The sequence below is a fragment of the Bos taurus genome, chromosome 1, assembly GCF_002263795.3.
Source record: "Bos taurus isolate L1 Dominette 01449 registration number 42190680 breed Hereford chromosome 1, ARS-UCD2.0, whole genome shotgun sequence".
Taxonomy (NCBI): domain Eukaryota; kingdom Metazoa; phylum Chordata; class Mammalia; order Artiodactyla; family Bovidae; genus Bos; species Bos taurus.
The window spans coordinates 29,397,451-29,415,876 of record NC_037328.1 but is presented as its reverse complement, the minus strand read 5'-3'; the positions used below and the strand labels follow the sequence as shown (position 1 = coordinate 29,415,876).

Sequence of the window (18,426 nt, the reverse complement as noted above, 5' to 3'; positions counted from 1 at the left end):
AGTTGCTGTATCATAATTCAAACATCTTAGTGCTTGAAAACAAGCACTAATTGCTTGTCCCTGTGTTACATGCCAGCAGGAGTCGGGCTCTTCTCATGGCAGTCATTCAAGGATCTAGGCTGATGAAGCCTTCATTTTGAAACATGTTTCTAAAGTGTCAGTGGCAAGGAACAGAGAAAATGTTGAACTATGCACTGTTTTCTTACAGGTTTTGCTTAGCAATCAGCTACTTCAGCTGATTCATATATTGGCCAGTGTAAGTCAAATGTGACTTCTCAACCGTGTGGGTGGAACAGAAGACCTATTTGTGAACAGCAGGATGAACAACCTAGTTGCAGTAATACTTGTATATACCCTCTGTTTAAAGTTTATATAGTAACTTTTATATATATTATAGTACTGAATCCTTGTAACAGAACTACAAGGTAGGAAGAGTGGGTGCTTTTTTGTTTTTCCTGTTTTACACGTGAAGAACCTGAGATTTGGCCCAGTGATGAGTTGTTCTCATGACTCGCTGTAGCTGGAATTAATCTTTCTTTACTAAAACTCTTTCAACAAGTTCATAAAAAATGACTTCTTGGTAATTTAGCGCATATTTCTTTATCTCTAGTATTGGACATTTTGGACCACTTATTAGATCCTTGACGCCATGATACTGTAGCTTTTGCTTTTTTCCCATTATCTCTAGTGGTTTCTCCTTAGCCTCTTTCAGATTATTAATATGAGAGATTCTCGGGGCTCTTCGTTTGGTTCCTTTATGTATTTCTATTTTATATGCATACTTTCCCTAGGCATTCTCATCCATCCCAAGAATTCCATCTGTGTACAGAGGCTGCCCACATCTGTTTTCACCCTAAATCTCCCCTGGTCTTAGTCTTCTGGTCTTACTGTCAGTGTCTGCATTTTGATGTACTGTAAGTATAATACTCAAAGTGTATAAACTGAACTTAGGGTTTTTCATCCCAAGCCTGATCATCCTTTTATACCTTTTCTCCATGTATGGTATTAATTAGTCCTTTCTCCTTTTCCTTTTTGTCTCCAAGTCTAATCAACAGTAGCTCCTAGCTACTTTCAAGTATATGTGGCACTGTATTCCTACTGCTATGCTCATACTCAAGTTGCTAGTATCTCTAACCTGGTTTATAAAAACAGCTCACAGTTGTTGTCTCTTTTGAAATCTTCTCAACAGTTCCATGGCTCTTAAAGTATAGTGTGGTCTCTTTCTCATGACCTAGAAGACTATTATCTGGTCCCTGTTGACTTTTTCATCATCTGTGTACCCTCCTTCTCACTGGGTACCATCTAATCAGAATGGGGCTCAATGTAAAGAGGAAGCTGGGATGTCTGCAGACTATTCTATAAGGGGCACCAAAATATCACTAGAATAACTTGAATAGATCGTTACCAAATGTTTAAAGAATATCAATTTGAAGTTTTCTGGAACTTTGTTCTGTCCTGGACACCAGACCATGTTTTGGTCTAGCTGTGGGTCTGGCTGTGGCTCTAGTAGTTTCTTTCTTCTGCTTGCTGCATGCTTTGCTTCTGTCTTGTTAGTGCCTGTACATGCTTGACGACACAGGCTAGAGATGAATTACACGCCTTTCCTGACCTCTTCTCAGCCTCAAACCTTTTTCCCACCTCTTACCCACCACCTTGGAAACCTGCATTGTAAGGATGATCATCCACTGTAATCCAGTTGTGTTTTTGCTCTGTTGTGTCTCCCCCTACATTATTTGCTCCTATGGGTGGGTACATTGTCCATATTCTTTGCTCGCTGTTATATTCTCAGACTGTAAAAATGGTCTATAGGAAACAGTATAGTAGTTGAATGAACGGATTAATGTCTTCTGCATTTGCTTTTCTCTTTTCTACACCAGTAAGTCTCAGGTCAGCTCACTTTAAGCTAAAAAGGTTAGCTAGGATGGATGGACAGAGAAGAAGGGAGTTACCAGGAGTTACCAGGAGTTGTGTGTCTAGGGTAAAGGAATGTATGTTCAAGTAAAAAGCTAAAAATAACTGGAGAAATAAAGAAATTTGTTATTAATTAGATATTTCCATATCCACAGAGACTATGGGTTTAATCACTGAAGAAATATTCAGTTTGAAGAGAGCCTCAGGTCAAATTGCATGCTCAAGAATGGGAAGAGAGGTTTTTGTGAGCCCAACTCTGTTAAGTATCACAATTACAGTGAACATCCCTATTTTGTTAAAAATGAAAATAGCTTTTACACTGGTGTCTAATCAGAATTAGAATGTAGATTAGAGTTTGTATATCAGCAGCCACACCAAAAATTGATTCTCATGGTGCAGGAATTTTATATTGTAGCTGAATGGTGCACTTTTCTCAGTGTCTAGCCAAGTTGTAGACTTCGAAAAAAGTCTATAACTCTAGAATATGTCCATATTCTAGAAGGCAAAAAAGAATCCAAAAATTACCAGTTGAACCTGGCCTGCTCTTCTGTTCTTTGCAGCTAAGATCTGTACTAACTCTTGAGTCACTCCTGAATTCTTTATAGTGATGGGCAAGAGGCTCTGACCTCTTCTCATTTTCAAAGTGCCTTAAAATGACTCCATGGAGCATTTGGTCTAGTGTAGGTTCTAAACTAGGGTAGTGTAGGTTCTAAACTAAAGCCTGCTGCACCATCTCTTGAGAAACGACTCAGTGATAACTTCTCAGAGGATTCAGTTCGGCTCCCACCAGGCTGACCCCAGTTAATCATCAAGATAATAACACAGACCCTGTGAAATGTGCTATTGTTTTAGATTGATAAGTATATCATGCTGCTTGTATTTGAAAGCATGTGCTCAACTTGAATTATGCGTATAGAGATATTAAAGGAAAACATGAGTGTTTTCATTGGAGAGAACTGCTGCTATCAGGTGCCTTTCATTCTAAAGTGACTTTATTATTTCACTGAAGAGTGGATTCTCTTTTTGTATTGATGTCCACTTATCAGTAGAGGCTCACTACTGTTTTGAGTCCAGATTTTTTTGATCTTAAAATCCAAAATCAGCCCTATTCTGTTTTGTGTTTAGGGTAACAGGAGCCCAGTACATCGAAAGAAGGCAAAAATTCACTTTAGACATATGTTATACAATTTACATTCACTAATTTATTGTGCAGTTGGCATTAAGTTATAGTGACTATCCTAATGTAGTGATTTCTATTGTTTAAAAGATCATAATAACTTAGATCCTAAATTTAGTTTCTTCACATGTAATATGGAAAAAAATGAACATATGGTAGAGTGTCCATGTTGCAAAGTGCAAGAGCAAAATGAAGTTTGAATTTTACCTGTCATGAATGCTAAATAGCTTCACACTCAAGGGCAAATTAGTCAACCGACCTCTGTGAACCTTAGTTTCTCTCTCAGAAAAATATGAATTGCTCTCACCTCATAGGGGTGTCTTGAGGACGAGGAATATATGTAAAGATAAGCTTTAATCCTGTATCCTGAAATTCCTGACCAGAAATTCCCTACAGCTCTTTGCTGCTTAACAGTATCTTTACCCTAAGCCTTCTCTTTACCAACAGTGCAATTGTATGAATGAGGTGAGGAGATGGTAGTTTTAATCATCATCTAATGGAGAAGAAAAGAATATGTTTAAACTTTGATCCCTAACATGGAGACAAAATCCTAAACCAATTGCCAGTTTACTACAAGCTGAAGGCAAGATGAGTGCTGGGATGTAAAGAGCACAAAGCTCCTTTTATTGAGAGAGGTAAATGCTCGACTGTGGAAACCTAAAGTCACTCTTCTCTTGATCTTCCTTTTCTGTTTTTTGTCTTCGTTCATGTGACTGCTCAGTGTTCATATTCTTGGGCATCAATCAGCTGCAGGGAATTTCTTCCTCCTGAACTCTGGACACTTGGAGGAATGGTCATACCGAGTTTACTAATAGCAGAAACAACTTTGAAAATAAGTAGGAAAAATATATAATAGCAGTTTAAAATTTTGCAAATGAGAGAATTATCTAGTGGGAGTCTGAACTTATGATCTATTAATAAAAAATTTAAATCTCATGTCTTACCTTGTCTATTTTATCCTCTCTTTTTTTATCTGATGATTTCAGTTATTTTCAGTATGTTTGAATTTGTGATAAGATACATAAAACAAAGGAATGAAATATTCATGTGTGCTTTAGTAGATCCCTTGAGGAATAAATTGTCATTAGATGGTTTCTGGGTATATCCTCTAGGTGATAATCCAGAATGCGATAATCAGAAACCAAGTCTGCATATATATTTCTTATATATGTAACTTGAAGTTTTCTAAATATTTAGCAAGTGAGAAATATTTTTTTTTACTACTAAAATCATATGCTACTCAATATGATCAATGTAATTTATTTTTATTTTCATAAATGATAAGCAACTAGTCACAGATAGTATTTACTTATGAATAACTGCATAATACAAGTATTATTGAACATGATCAAATCAGTTACATATTTAGGTATATGTAACAGGAATCAAACATGCCCTCAAAGAACAGAAAATCCCACAAACTGTGACTTATGGACATAGAAGTTTGTATTTCTCACAAAGAAAGTGAAGGTAAGTGATTTGGTCCTGAACATTGATTCATCATTTATCTTTGGCCTCTACTATCTTTAGCAAATGGTTTTCATTTTTACTCTTAGAACATGGCTGGGCATATCTTGAGACCATATCTATCTTCCTAGCAGGAATACAAGCCAACTCACTATGTCCATTTTAGCCAAGCATGTGTTAGTTTACCTGTAAATTCCATCTCATTCTTTGAGTTTGCAAATTATTGACTAGAGCTGTCCCATGTCTTGGCCATCCTTAGCTGAAAGTGAGCCTGCGTAATCAATGGGCTTTCCATTGCACACATATTCTCCTGAGAAATGCCTTTGACCTCATCTATCACAACTTCCCTCAGCTCTTTCCTTTGCTCCAGTGAGGAGACCATATCTGGCTAAAGATGAAATGTCCCAGTGAGATTGTGCTATAGTTCCCCAATATCATATCTGAGTACAAATCTTTCTGAGCAGAATCCAGGCATTTCCACTTTGAAGAGAAGTCTGTAGCCAAATCCCTCAGAATCACCAGCCTCTGGGGCTTGGCTTTCACTTTGCTCTACCCTATCTGTATTTTTCCGAATTATTCTCCTGGAACATGTACAGACCTTTGTGCTTGCTTTAGTCCGAGATGAACCTATTTGTTTCACCTGTGTGACCTGGCCCAGTGATTTGGGGAGCACTGCTGTCTTCTCTTTTAAATTTCATAGGTGTTTTACTCTTAAAAATATGAGGATGTTTTGAGAGGAAATGAGTTTATCAATTACTAATAATTTTTCCAATTTCTCTTGGGCTCACTCAAAAATGATCTGCTTTATTTTTAAGTTATTTGAAGAATATTGTATTTGTGGAGCTAGAAGGAAGAAAAGAACTAAATTAAAGATGATAAGTTAGTTAATGGTCAGTCTTCAAACTATGAATTGTCTTTTGTTACCTAACTACATACAAGTTTATAGGCTTTCACACTATTCTTCTAAAAGCTTAAGATGCGTATGCTTTGTTCTTCAGAACATACCTCAACAGACTTAACATATACATATAGGTTTTATCATCATAGGCATGTTCAGTGTTTCTTCTCTGACAATAATGAGCAATTTGTGGAAGAATGGGATTCTCCTTTTTTGTCTTAGACAATGAAGACAGCATAATGATTCCTCTTTGATATCAGAATAGATCACTAATATATGTGGAGTCATATTAGTTTTTTTTTTTTTTTTTTCCTAAGAGGTTATAAGTCTGTTACCCATGATCATTTTATACTGCTCTTTGGAGGTCAGGAGTAACTAATGTGTGAGTTACCATTGCCTTTTCATTGTTTTACAGTCTTTTCTCAAGAGGATTGGTGATTTTTCCAGGATTCTAGAGATTCACAACCAAATTCATGTTTGTCATTTCCAAGTTTTTTCCTCCTCTAGTTCTTACTTTTCAGCATTGATAACCCCTGATATTTTTGTTTACTTATTTGTGCTTTTGTTTACATGTATGAGTCTTTCATCTTCTGGACCATTTTGGTTGTCAGTGCTCTTTTAGTTGTGTAAATTGTGCTTGCTAGTGATAGGAGTGGGTGAAGTGAATGAGTCCCTTTTTGCTTCACTTCCCTAAAATGCCCTTATTGAAAACTATGTGCTATCCATGTAGTATTAAGGAAACCTCTACTCAGAAATACAACACATAAGCAGGAAATACAGAGAAATAAGAATGCTATCAAAACTGAAGTTGGTTATGGTAGGTTTAAGGTAACTTTAGAGTTAGAGGACAGTAAAAAATACAGTGTGAATTGTGTTAGACTGGATTTAAAAATTATGTCAAAATAATTACAGACCACAGGAAGTTGCAAAAATAGTGCAGAGAAGGTTCCTGTCCTAATAGCCAAGCTTGCCCCAGTGGTAATATGTTGCTTAACTGTATTGCAGTTTCAAAACCAGGAAATTGACATCGATACAATCTGCAGACCTTATTTAGTTTTCAACAGTCTTTACATATACTTCTGTGCAGTTTTATTACACGTATACATTCATACAACTGGCATTACAATGAAGATACAGAACCATTCCATCACCACAAAGGAACTCTACATTCATTATAGTTAAACTACTCCCATTCCCTCCATCCCTAAACTCTGGCAATTACTAATCTGTTTTATATCTCTCTAGTATTTTCCATTTTTTTGAATGTTATATTAATTAAATCATAGAATATATGATCTTTGAAGTTGACTTTTTTTTCACTCAGAGTGTGCCTTTGAGATCCATTCAAATTGCATATATCAGTAGTTTGTTCCTTTTTGTCACTGAATAGTATTCGATTGAATGGCTTTACCACAGTTAATCCATTCACCTGTTGAAGGACATTAGGATTATTTCCAGTTTTTGGCTATTAAAAATATTGCAGTAAAGCTAAGATATATATATATTATATTTGGATGTTATTTCTTTGGGAGAACTATGTAGGAGTGTAATTGTTGGGTCCTATGGTAAATGGAGAAGGAAATGGCAACCTACTCCGTATTCTTGCCTGGAGAATTCCATGGATAGAGGAGCCTGACGGTTCTTCTAGAGTCTATGGAGTCACGTTGAGTCGGATATAACCTAGCAGCTGAACAACAATAGAAAATGTAGGTTTACGTTTGTATGAAATTGCAAAACTATTTATCATGGTATCTGTATCATTTTGTATTCCCACCAGAACTGTATGAGGGAACTAGTTCATTGCATCCTTCCCAGCATTTGGTAATGCACTTTTAAAAATGTTAGCTCTTATATTAGGTTTGTAGTGATAGGCCAGTGTAGTTTTAATTTGCATTTTTATAATAGCCGATTTATGTTGAAAGTCTTTTAAAGTGTTATTTGCCATTTGTGTATCCTCTTTGGTGAAATGTCTCTTTCCATCTTTAGTCCATTTGCTAACTGGATTGGTCTTTTTTTTTTTAATCTTTGAATTTTGAAACTTCTTTACATATTCTAGATACAATTCCACTGTCAGATATTTGTTTTGCAGATATTTTATCCTAGGCTGTAACTTTGCCTTTTCATCTTCTTAACAGTGTCTTGCACAAATAAAAGTTTAAAATTTTGATGAAATCTGTTTATTGATTTTGTTTTGTTGTGTGGGTTGTGTTTTTGTTGTCACCTGTAAGATTTCTTTGTCTAGCTCTAGGATCTGAAGATTTCCTCTGATGTTTTCTCTTAGAAGTTTTATTGTTTTACATTTTACGTTTGATCCATTTTGAGTTTAATTTTTGCTTAAGGTTTGAAGGGATTTTTAAAAAAATTCCTTTTTAAGGAATCACTTTCACCTTTAAACTCTGACAGACATACTGGGGAGCCACCTGATCAAAAAAAATTAGCTTTTAGTTAGGTCTCACTGAAATATATAAATGATGACAATTTTTATGTATATTCTAGATTATTAAAAGCAGTGGGAACTAATTAACCTGTCAGTTTTCTTATTTCTAAGATCTTGTTTTAACTTTTGGTTATTATCATATGGCAGCCCATCAAACTTTAGGAAGCAGAAGAAAAATAATTTGTGAAAGATAATAATAATTTATCCTCAAGTAGTTACTTGAGAATTTTTACAGTTTTTAATTTGCATATTTTTTATCATGTTATAGCATTATCCTATTGATTTATATTCCAAATACATATAGATATTACTCTATACAGATAGGATTTGTAATTTTAATTTTAATTTCCAAAGTTTTTCTTATTTCATGTCTTCTACTTAGAACCTACTCATTTGTCAGTATTGTATATTTTTCAGTTCTGTATTATTAAAAATATTACTTTGAAAAATAATATTTTATTCATTCAATGTTTCTGTTTACTTGACTTCAATGACAGGTCAATTTCCAAAATTTTATGTTATACTCTCATTTGTAGAAATGAATTTGTTAAATTTTAACAAAGGTAATGCTAATATTAATATTTCCCAAGATTAGTTGCTTTTTAATCTGACTGAGATTAGCCTTTGGTTTTATTTCAGTCTTAATATTTATTTTGATATTTATCAGGATTCATTGTGCTATTAATAATCATAAATCTGAGCATGTCAATTTCCAAGCAAACTGGTTAGACGTTATGAGATGAAACATAACATCTTGTTTGTTAGTAAATTATTTTGCAAAATTTATGAATAAGATAGCTAAAAATTTATCCACTTTAAACAAAAAAGTTTAGTGGAACTTCTGAGAATTTGTACATTCTACAACGATTACTAGCTATGATGGGTCTGAGGCACTAAACATCTGAAAGAGATTTCTGAAAACTCTGTTGATAATAAATAGACATCATCATTGTCATGATAATAATTTTTATTACAATATATGTAAACATCATTTTATGTGTGTTGAGCCTGAGATTCTGCATTTTTAAGAAGCTTCCAATTGATGGTTTTGAACTGTGGTGTTGGAGAAGACTCTTGAGTCCCTTGGACTGCAAGGAGATCAAGTCAGTCAGTCCTAAAGGAAATCAGTCTTGAATATTAATTGGAAAGACTGATACTGAAGCTCCAATACTTTGGCCACCTGATGCAGAAAACTGACTCATTAGAAAACACCCTGTTTGCTGGGAAAGATTGAAGGCAGAAGGAGAAGGGGATGACAGAGGATGAGATGGTTGAATGGCATCACTGACTTGATGGATATGAGTTTGAGCAAGTTCCAGGAGTTGGTGATGGACAGGGAAGCCTGGAGTGCTGCAGTTCATGGGGTCACAAAGAGTCAGACACGACTGAGTGACTAAACTGAACAGATGGTGCTGATGCTACTGTTAATCAGATGGTATTTTGAGGAGCAATGCAAGGTGTGTTTAGTTCTTTAGTTCAAAACTGAGTTTTGTCATGGGCCAAATTAGTTTTAAGCAAATATTCTAGGTTTTTGAAAATAACAATCCATATATACTAGTTTTGGGATTCCCAGGTGGCTCTAGTGGTAAAGAACCCACCTACCAATGCGGGAGACTTAAGAGACGTGCGTTCCATCCCTGGGTCAGGAGGATCCCCTGGAGGAGGGCATGGCAACCCACTCCAGTATTCTTGCCTGGAGAATCCCATGGATATAGGAGCCTGGAGGGCTGCAGTCCATAGGGTCGCACAAAGTTGAACAAGACTGAAGTGACTTTAGCATGTACGCATGCATGCTAGTATTGTTAATCAGATTTTTATTTCAATGGTCACAATGATTTTCTAACTTATTTTCAGTAAAAGTGGTTTTATTTTAGTATCAAAGTTACTTTTCTTACATTTTTATCATGAGTTTCGCTGAATAGGGGTCTTTAAGATAAGATAGATATAGTGATCACATAAAGAAAATTATTCTCCACATATATTGTTCCAGGGTATACATGGATATATGAGTTACAGGCTGTTGGCTTAATTTTCTATTTAACAAACCAATTTTTGCTATCGTCTTTGTCCCAGACGTTTTTCTATATGATAGTGGAACAAATAAAAGATACACTTCCTACTTGATGAGGGGCTTCTCTGGTGGCTCAGATGTAAAGTTATCTATGTGCAGTACAGGGGTTGTGGCAGAAGACACAGTTTAGATCCCTGGGTAGGGAAGATCCCCTGGAGGAGGAAATGACAACCCACTCCAGTGTTCTTGCTTGGAGAATCCCCGTGGACAGAGGGGCCTAGTGGGCTACAGTCCATGGGGTTGCAGAGTTGGACATGACTGAGCACACACATCATCATACTTGATGGGAGCTCTAATTGAAGAGATTATAAGTAAACATGATTATAGAAGATATTTGTGCATAAAATGCATTGTAAGACAAATAAAACCATGTCCTGTTCTGTTAAGGAAGGGGAGTACATAGAACAAAGAAATTCACTTGAATTACCTTAAGCACTTGAAATTATTTCTTTATAAAGAGAGGACTTAGTCTTCAATGTGGACAAAGTCTAAGGGACTCATTTTTTGGAAAGAGTCAAAGGATATGATAGTTAAGATGTTAAATTAAAACACAGTTGGTCCTCAGAGTCTGCAGGTTCCACATCTGAGGATTCAACCAACCATGATTCAAAATATTTGGGAATAAAAAAATTCCAGAAAGTTCCAAAAAGAAAAACTTGGAATTTGCTTTGTGCTGGCAACCATTTACATAGCATTTACATTGTGTTTACAACTATTTACATACTTACGTTGTATTAGGTATTATAAGTGGAGAAGGCAATGGCACCCCACTCCAGTAATCTTGCTTGGAAAATCCCATGGATGGAGGAACCTGGTAGGCTGCAGTCCATGGGGTTGCTAAGAGTCAGACTCAACTGAATGACTTTACTTTCACTTTTCACTTTCATGCATTGGAGAAGGAAATGGCACCCCACTCCAGTGTTCTTGCCTGGGGAATCCCAGGAATGGGGGAGCCTGGTGGGCTGCCATCTATGGGGTTGCACAGAGTCGGACACTACTGAAGCGACTTAGCAGCAGCAGGTATTATAAGTAATCTAGAAATGGCTTAAAGTGTGTAGGAGGATGTGTATAGGTTGTATGCAAATACTACATGCTACACCATTTTATATAAAGGACTTGAGCATCTGTGGATTTAGGTATCTGTAGAGAGTAGGGGGAATTGGTCCTGGAACCAGTTCTGTGTGGATACTGAAGGATGACTGCATAATGAATTATAATTTGACTTTACCCATTTTTGTTGCTTTTAAGTGGAAGTTTATTTGTAAAAATGGTTCAGTTGCAGAATGTGCTTGTGTAAGAATTGCTACATTGTGTAAGAACTGAAGCCTCTAAAATAGTTTATAAATCATATTTGATAACATAATGGTATGTTTCTTTGTACCAGATAAGCCCCTTTTGGAAGGGATGGTGGACTATTTTTGGAGGCAATAAGGCAGTTCCTAAGTAAGTTAAGGACACCTATTTCTGAATAAGTCAGAGGGACATTTTGATGAGTATCACCCAGTCAGGAAGGTTGCACAAATGCAGATGAACACTGAATGACTCTGCCTGACCCCACCATAAGTATCTCATCTAGATCAGCTCTATCCAATAGAAATATAATATGAACCATACATTTAATTTAAAATTTTTTATTAGCCACATTAAAATGGTAAAAAGAAACAGATAAAATCATTTTTTATAATATATGCTATTTAACCCAGTGTATTCAAAATATACTGTGTCAGCATTAACAAATTACTGATGAAATATTTCACATTTGTTTTTCATATGAAGTCTTTGGAATGTGATGTGTTTTTTGCATTTACAGCACATCTCAATTGGGACTAACCATATTTCAAGTGCTCAGTAACCACATATGGCTAGTGGCTGCCATATTATAGAATGCAGCCTTAGGTTGTTTATTTCAAAGAGGAGCTTTTTATGATAAGAGTTGGTATGACCCATAAAGACACTGAAGGGGAAGATTAAGAAGGGAGAAAGATGCGATCAGCCCTGTGTTCATGGTAGCAGAAACAAGTAGACCCGGATAGATTTTGATTTAGCCTGAGACTCGGAGTCAGAAATTATTGACTGGTAACTTTTTTTTTTTAATACTTGAAAAAAGATAAATGGATGGTGGCTTAAATGTTAACATGGAGATATGCCAATACTAAACCCTGAGGGTGTTTAGCCATATTTCCCCCAGATTATTTGGCATGGCTTGTCCACCTTGCCCTTTTCATTTATGTGATTGCTTATTTGTATCATATTTTCACATGTTATATGCATTACTTCTGTCCCATGACAGACAACACACACACACACACACACACACACACACACACACACACACAAGACAGAACAAAAACCTGGGTCAGCCAAGGTAAATCTGGTACTTCTTGATGAAGTAACTGAGATCAGGTGGCTCCTCTGTGCTCTAATAGTCCTAGACCTTTGGGGATATGCAGCCTCACTTTGACTCAGCCCAAGTAACAGCTGTTCCTAATTTCCTTGTCCTGAGAATCCTGCTTATGTGTAGTGACTCATTATGACTTGCATTATTCCTGAGTTGGTCTCTGCTTAGAAGAGAAGAGGGTTGGAAGGATTGCTCCTTGATCACTTTTCAAAGTAATGACAACATTGTGGTGTTTGTGTGCATGAACACGTACATGTTTTGGGTTTTATGCACTTTTCTTCACAGCTTGCTTTCATTTCCTCTAGATGATAGTTTCTTCAGCCTTCATACTTTTAACTCATTTTGTACCTACTCACTTTGCATACTTAATAGTGATCCTTGTAATAGTAGCTAAAAACATTCTTGTTTATGAAAGTATCTGCCCTCATGAGCGGTCAGATTCTTTCTGTGGAATACTGTTTTCCTTCTAGCTTCAGACTTCTGTTTTCCACGGTGTAGCTGCTCAGAACTTGCTGACTCACTGAGCATCCCTGGGATGCTGGCTGTGTGTTTTGAATTTAAGAAGAGACGAATATGTTGAGGGAACGCATTATTGCCTTTTAGTGTTTTCCATGGAGCTTAGAGTAGAGGTTTGCATGCCAGGGGTGCTTTGCAGATAGATATTGACTGGGGGTCTAGTCCAGCTTGTTCTGTAATATTAGAAATATAGAAATATTTATTGCCATAGTTGTTGGAGGGTCCCTAGAAATGTTTGAAAGTAATTCTTCTATCATGTAGTGGCCTGTGGTGGGCATAACCTTTCCCACATAACAGCTTAACCTTTCTCGTGTCTAATACTACTTGTGAAGAAGATTGTAATTGTGCATTGTGCTTTTATCAGGCTGCTGTTCCCAATGCAGTTAGTGTAATTTTTCATTTCCTAACAGTCCTCGGGCAATTCTGTTTAACATGCTTTCTATTTCAGAACACTCTGCTATTTAAAAAACTTCTTTTGCCTCAGGCCCAACATGCTTTTCCAGCCAGGCCACTAATAATTTCTATCCTTGCTGGCTTCATTCACCTTCACTGGTAACATTCTATATAGATTTGCTGGGAATGTCTTTTTTGGTGTGTGTTTAGTGCATAGCAAATGCTGAGATAACTGTGCCTTCTATTTGTCAATGTTACTGTGGCTCACATAATTATTATTTCATTTTTATTACTAAAGAGGCAACATACCTGGTTTTTAATTTTATTTCAGATCTGTTTTAGTTTTCTAGATTGTAAGCCAGACTTCTCTTAATAAATAGAATTCTAACTTTCCACTTGAAGTTTTAAAGTCATCCACAAAATTTTCTCCAACAGTATTCATGCTAGAATAAGAGACTGTTATACTGATAAATAAAAGACATTCAGTTTCACTTAATAGGCAGCACATTCTTTTTTTAAGGTAGTATCTTAAAAGTGAATGAAACAAATTTCCTGGATTGCCTTCCCAAATGATCAAGAATTAGGCTTGATTTCGGCTTGAGATACGATAGCATTTTAAGCCGAGAAGAAGCTATTTTGGGTCTGAATCCTGTAATAAAGAAATTCTCTTGAGGGATTTAGGTTTTAAAGGGGAAAGTCTGGTAAACAGAGGCATGCAAGGGAAAGCCATTGTTCTGTTATCATTAGCTGATAATGGCTTGCACTGAGATAGATTTTGAAACATCTATAATAAGATGAAGGCTTTCAAGACATTCTAGGAATTATATGTATAGAGAGATTCAGGGTTAAAATAAAATGAGAACTCTGGCCATGCTATAAATATGTATTATACATTTGTACACATCATGTATATTATATGTGTGCATTTATGGGTATATAAAAATGGCTTTTATATCATGCCTTGTCTGAGTTGAAATAAAAGTTCTCCCATTCACTGAGCTGATATCTGTATACAAACATGAGAGAAAATGGGGATTTTCCTCTCTTGGGAGATAGTCAGCATAGTGTTAAAAATGAGAAAGGAAGAATACTTCTTTTTTGGGTTATGGTTTGCATTTTAAATTTCATTGCTGTTCCTCTCAACTTCCATCTGTGTTGGCATTTGGGAATCTTGTCGTTGCTCTTTCTCAAGTGGAGTGGAAAAGCTTAGAACAGAATTTACACGTTTAAATACAACCGAGGCTCGATCACATCATGATTCATTCCAGGTCTGAATACTTTTTCTTAGGCTTAAAAAAAATCCAACATTTTATTGAATAAAATATTTCTCAAACTTGTAAAGCTACTATTATTCATTATTAGCAGTCGATTTTGCACTAATGGAAAGTTCAGGCTGAAAATACAATGATAGTATTAAAATTTTAGGCACTTAATATTTTATGACATCAAAATGATGTTTTCATATAGATATATTGTTAGGTAATTGCAATTTATTATTGCCATTGTGGTTTTATTTTACTTTACTGTTTGATTAAGGTTCAGTTATGACCTAGTAACGATGAGAATAAGCCATAAATAGCCATATTGGGTTGCTGTATGACTTTTGTTGACTCTGTGCTCTATTTTTTTTTAACTTTCTGAATCCCAGTCTCTTAGCATTTTCTTGTGTGTGTTTGTGTGTGTGCATGTGTCTGTGTGTGAGAATAATTGGCTGAATAATTAGTGGCCTGGACCTCTATTCAGTGACTAGTCAGGTTTGGCTGATAAATTGCTGCCTTGGTCAATGTGGACTGCTATAACAGAGTACTATAGATTGGGTGGCTTAAACAGGAGAAATTTATTTCTCACAGTTCTGGAGGCTGGAAAGGCCAAGATCAAGTCACTCTTGCTGGTTTGGAGCTGTCTGTCTTCTCCTTGTATCCTCACCTGGCAGTGAGAGAAGGAAAGAGGAAGCAAGCTCTTTTTAATCTCTTCTTATAAGGACAGTAATCCCATTCATGAGAGCTCCACTGTCTTGATCTAATCACATCCCTAAAACTCTACCTCCTGATACTATCACATTGGGGTTAGGGTTTTAACATGTGAATTTGAGGGGCACACAAACATTGTCTTTAATGATCTCTAAGATTTTTTCTAGCTCTGTTTGTGATGGATTCTTTTAGAAAAAAAATAGTTTTTAGATTTTAAACAAATTGTGTGTGTGTGGATGTCTTTTCCAACACTTTTAGGCAATGTAATAGAAGTCCATTGTGATTTCCCAATGAAGCCATCAGACTTGTGATCGTTTAATAGTGAACTCACTTTCAATGATGAGGACTGTATGATTAAAATTAGGAAGTAGTAGATTTGGGGGGGTGTCATTAAATTTAAGTAGTGGGAAAGGTAAAATATAAATAGCACAGGTTTCCCCAAATTTGTTATCTTCAAATTGGAAAGACTTGAACCATTGAATGTTCCAGGGTTCTTGGGAATTAAGGCAGAGGCCTGGTTATAGACATATATAAGTCATTTATTGAGTAGCATGGGAAGAAATCATTATACTGTTTTTTTTTTTTTCTCAACTGGAAGTAGTTATAATGATTTCTTTTTTTGGAGAAAAATAACGTGTGTGAGTTTCATGTAAGAGCTGAGAAGGAAAAAAAATTAAGAGCATTTACTGCATTTTAGGGGGCTTCCCAGGTGGTGCTAGTAGTCAAGAACCCGCCTGCCAATGCAGGAGACTTAAGAGACATGGGTTTGATCCCTGGGTTGGGAAGATCCCCTGGAGGAGGGCATGGCAACCCACTCCAGTTTTCTTGCCTGGAGAATCCCATGGACAGAGGAGCCTGGTGGGCTACAGTCCATAGGGTCTCACAGAGTTGGATACGACTGGAGTGACTCAGCATGCGTGCACGCATTGCATTTCAGATTTTCTTACAAGAATCAACCATAAATTCAATGCTTACTCCAGACAGGAGAAATATAAGTGGTTGTCATACCAACAATTAAGCATTCATTTTAATAATGTTTTAGACAAGACTCTAAGGCATTTCTTTTCATCTTCCTCTTTGCCTCATCATCAGAAATCTGCAGACATCCTTATAAAGAATGAAAGGCTGAAAATAATTTGTACTTGATTTCTTTATGTTGCCTTGTGATGTTTCTGTGTAGCACCATATAGTAGAATTGGTGTATGGTAGTGAGTCTATTGTTTTCCTGGTGGTTCAGATGGTACAGAATTTGCCTGCAATGCGGGAGACTCAGGTTCAATCCCTGGGTCAGGAAGATCCCTTGGAGCAGGGAATGGGAACCCACTCCAGTGAGCCTGTTAGAAAAGAAAGTATTTGTTTCCTGAGTGAATGAATTCATGAAGAGTAGAGATCCTAATACACTTATTAGATATTAACTATGTTTTCACAGTAACAGTGTTTTTATCTGAGCCAAGTATCCTGTTTTCCTTCCTCCTGTTTGCTTTCTCTGGTTCCATTTTGTTCTTTGGACATTAATTGATCTTCTGGCTGGTCAGCCAATTAGAAGTCAAGTGATATTAAGAAGAGGTGCTAATAACTTAGTGTTATACTCTTATATGTGGGGCTTCCCAGGTGGCACTAGTGTTAAAGAACCCACTTGCCAATGCAGGAGGCATAAGAGAAGTGGGTTTGATCCCTGGGCTGGGAAGATCCCTAAGAGAAGGGTATGGCAATCCACTCCAGCATTCTTGCCTTGGAGAATACCATGGACAGAGGAGCCTGGCGGGTTACCGTCCATAGGGTCACACAGAGTCAGACACCACTGAAGGGACTTAGCACACAGCATGCATACTCTTATGTAGTATGTCTGTGCTAAGTTACTTCAGTCATGTCCGACTCTTTGTGTCCCTATGAACTGTAGCCCACCAGGCTCCTGTATCCTTGGGACTCTACAGGCAAGAATAATGAAGTGGTTTGCCATGCCCTTCTCCAGGGAATCTTCCTGACTTAGGGATTGAACCCACTTCTCTTATGCCTTCTGCATTTGCAGGTGGGTTCTTTACCATTAGTGCTACCTGGGAAGCCCATTTTTATAAAATATATATATATATATATATATATATATATATATATATATGTACATATATGTGAATGGTGGTGTTTGCAGGCTGATCCAAGGTCAGCCAATTGAGAATTTAGGAGGGTGTAAGCTGTGGAACTTCCCTGGTGGCTCAGATGGTAAAGCGTCTGTCTACAATGTGGGAGACCCGGGTTCGATCCCTGGGTCGGGAAGATCCACTGGAGAAGGAAATGGCAATCCACTCCAGTACTATTGCCTGGAAAATTCCATGGACAGAGGAGCCTGGTAGGCTACAGTCCATGGGGTCGCAAAGAGTTGAACACGACTGAGCGACTTCACTTACACTTATACTTGTGTCATGGAAGTGAAAATTTTTTTTTTTTTTTTTAACTGATGTCCACTCATAAGAAATGTTGGTTCTTAAAAAGCCAAAACAAAACATAAAACCCTTCACAAAAACAAAACAAATTCATTGACTACCAGGTCATTTGTTGCAGACCACCTAACTTTTAATTACAGTTGACCCTTTAAGAGGGGCTTCCAGGTGGTCCTAGAGGTAAAGAACCTGCCTACCAATGCGTAAGACATAAGAGATGCAGGTTTGATCCCTGGGTCAGGAAGATCCCCTGGAGAAGGGCACGGCAACCCACTCTAGTGTTCTTGCCTGGAGAATCCCATGGACAGGGGAGCCTGGTGGGCTACAGTCCATGGGGTTACAAAGAGTTGGACATGACTGAAGCGATGTAGCTCCCACGCCAGACTCTTGAACACAGGTTTGAGCTACGTTGGTCCACTTGCATGTGGATCTCTTTCACAAGTAAATACTATATTACTACATGATTGGAGGTTTGTTGAAATCACAAAGGAAACCTGTATATAACAAAACTGCATATAGGGAGGGCCAGCTGTAAGTCACATGCTGACTTTCCTATGTGTGGAGGGTGGGGACCCCTAACCCCACTGTGCTGTTCAGTGGTGAACTGCAAATATACTAGGCAGAAGAGAATTGTGGTGGTGGTGGTTTAGTCAGTAAGTCATATCTGACTCTTGCCACCCCATGGACTGTAGCCTGCCAGGCTCCTCTGTCCATGGGATTCACCAGGCAAGAATACTGGAGTGGGTGAAGAGA

At 37.1% G+C, this 18,426-nt stretch overlaps 1 protein-coding gene across 1 annotated transcript in view; it reads left to right on the top strand.

Moving 5' to 3' along the window:
- The window catches only part of GBE1 (1,4-alpha-glucan branching enzyme 1), a 310,897-nt gene that overhangs the window by 2,861 nt on the left and 289,610 nt on the right, over window positions 1-18,426 (top strand).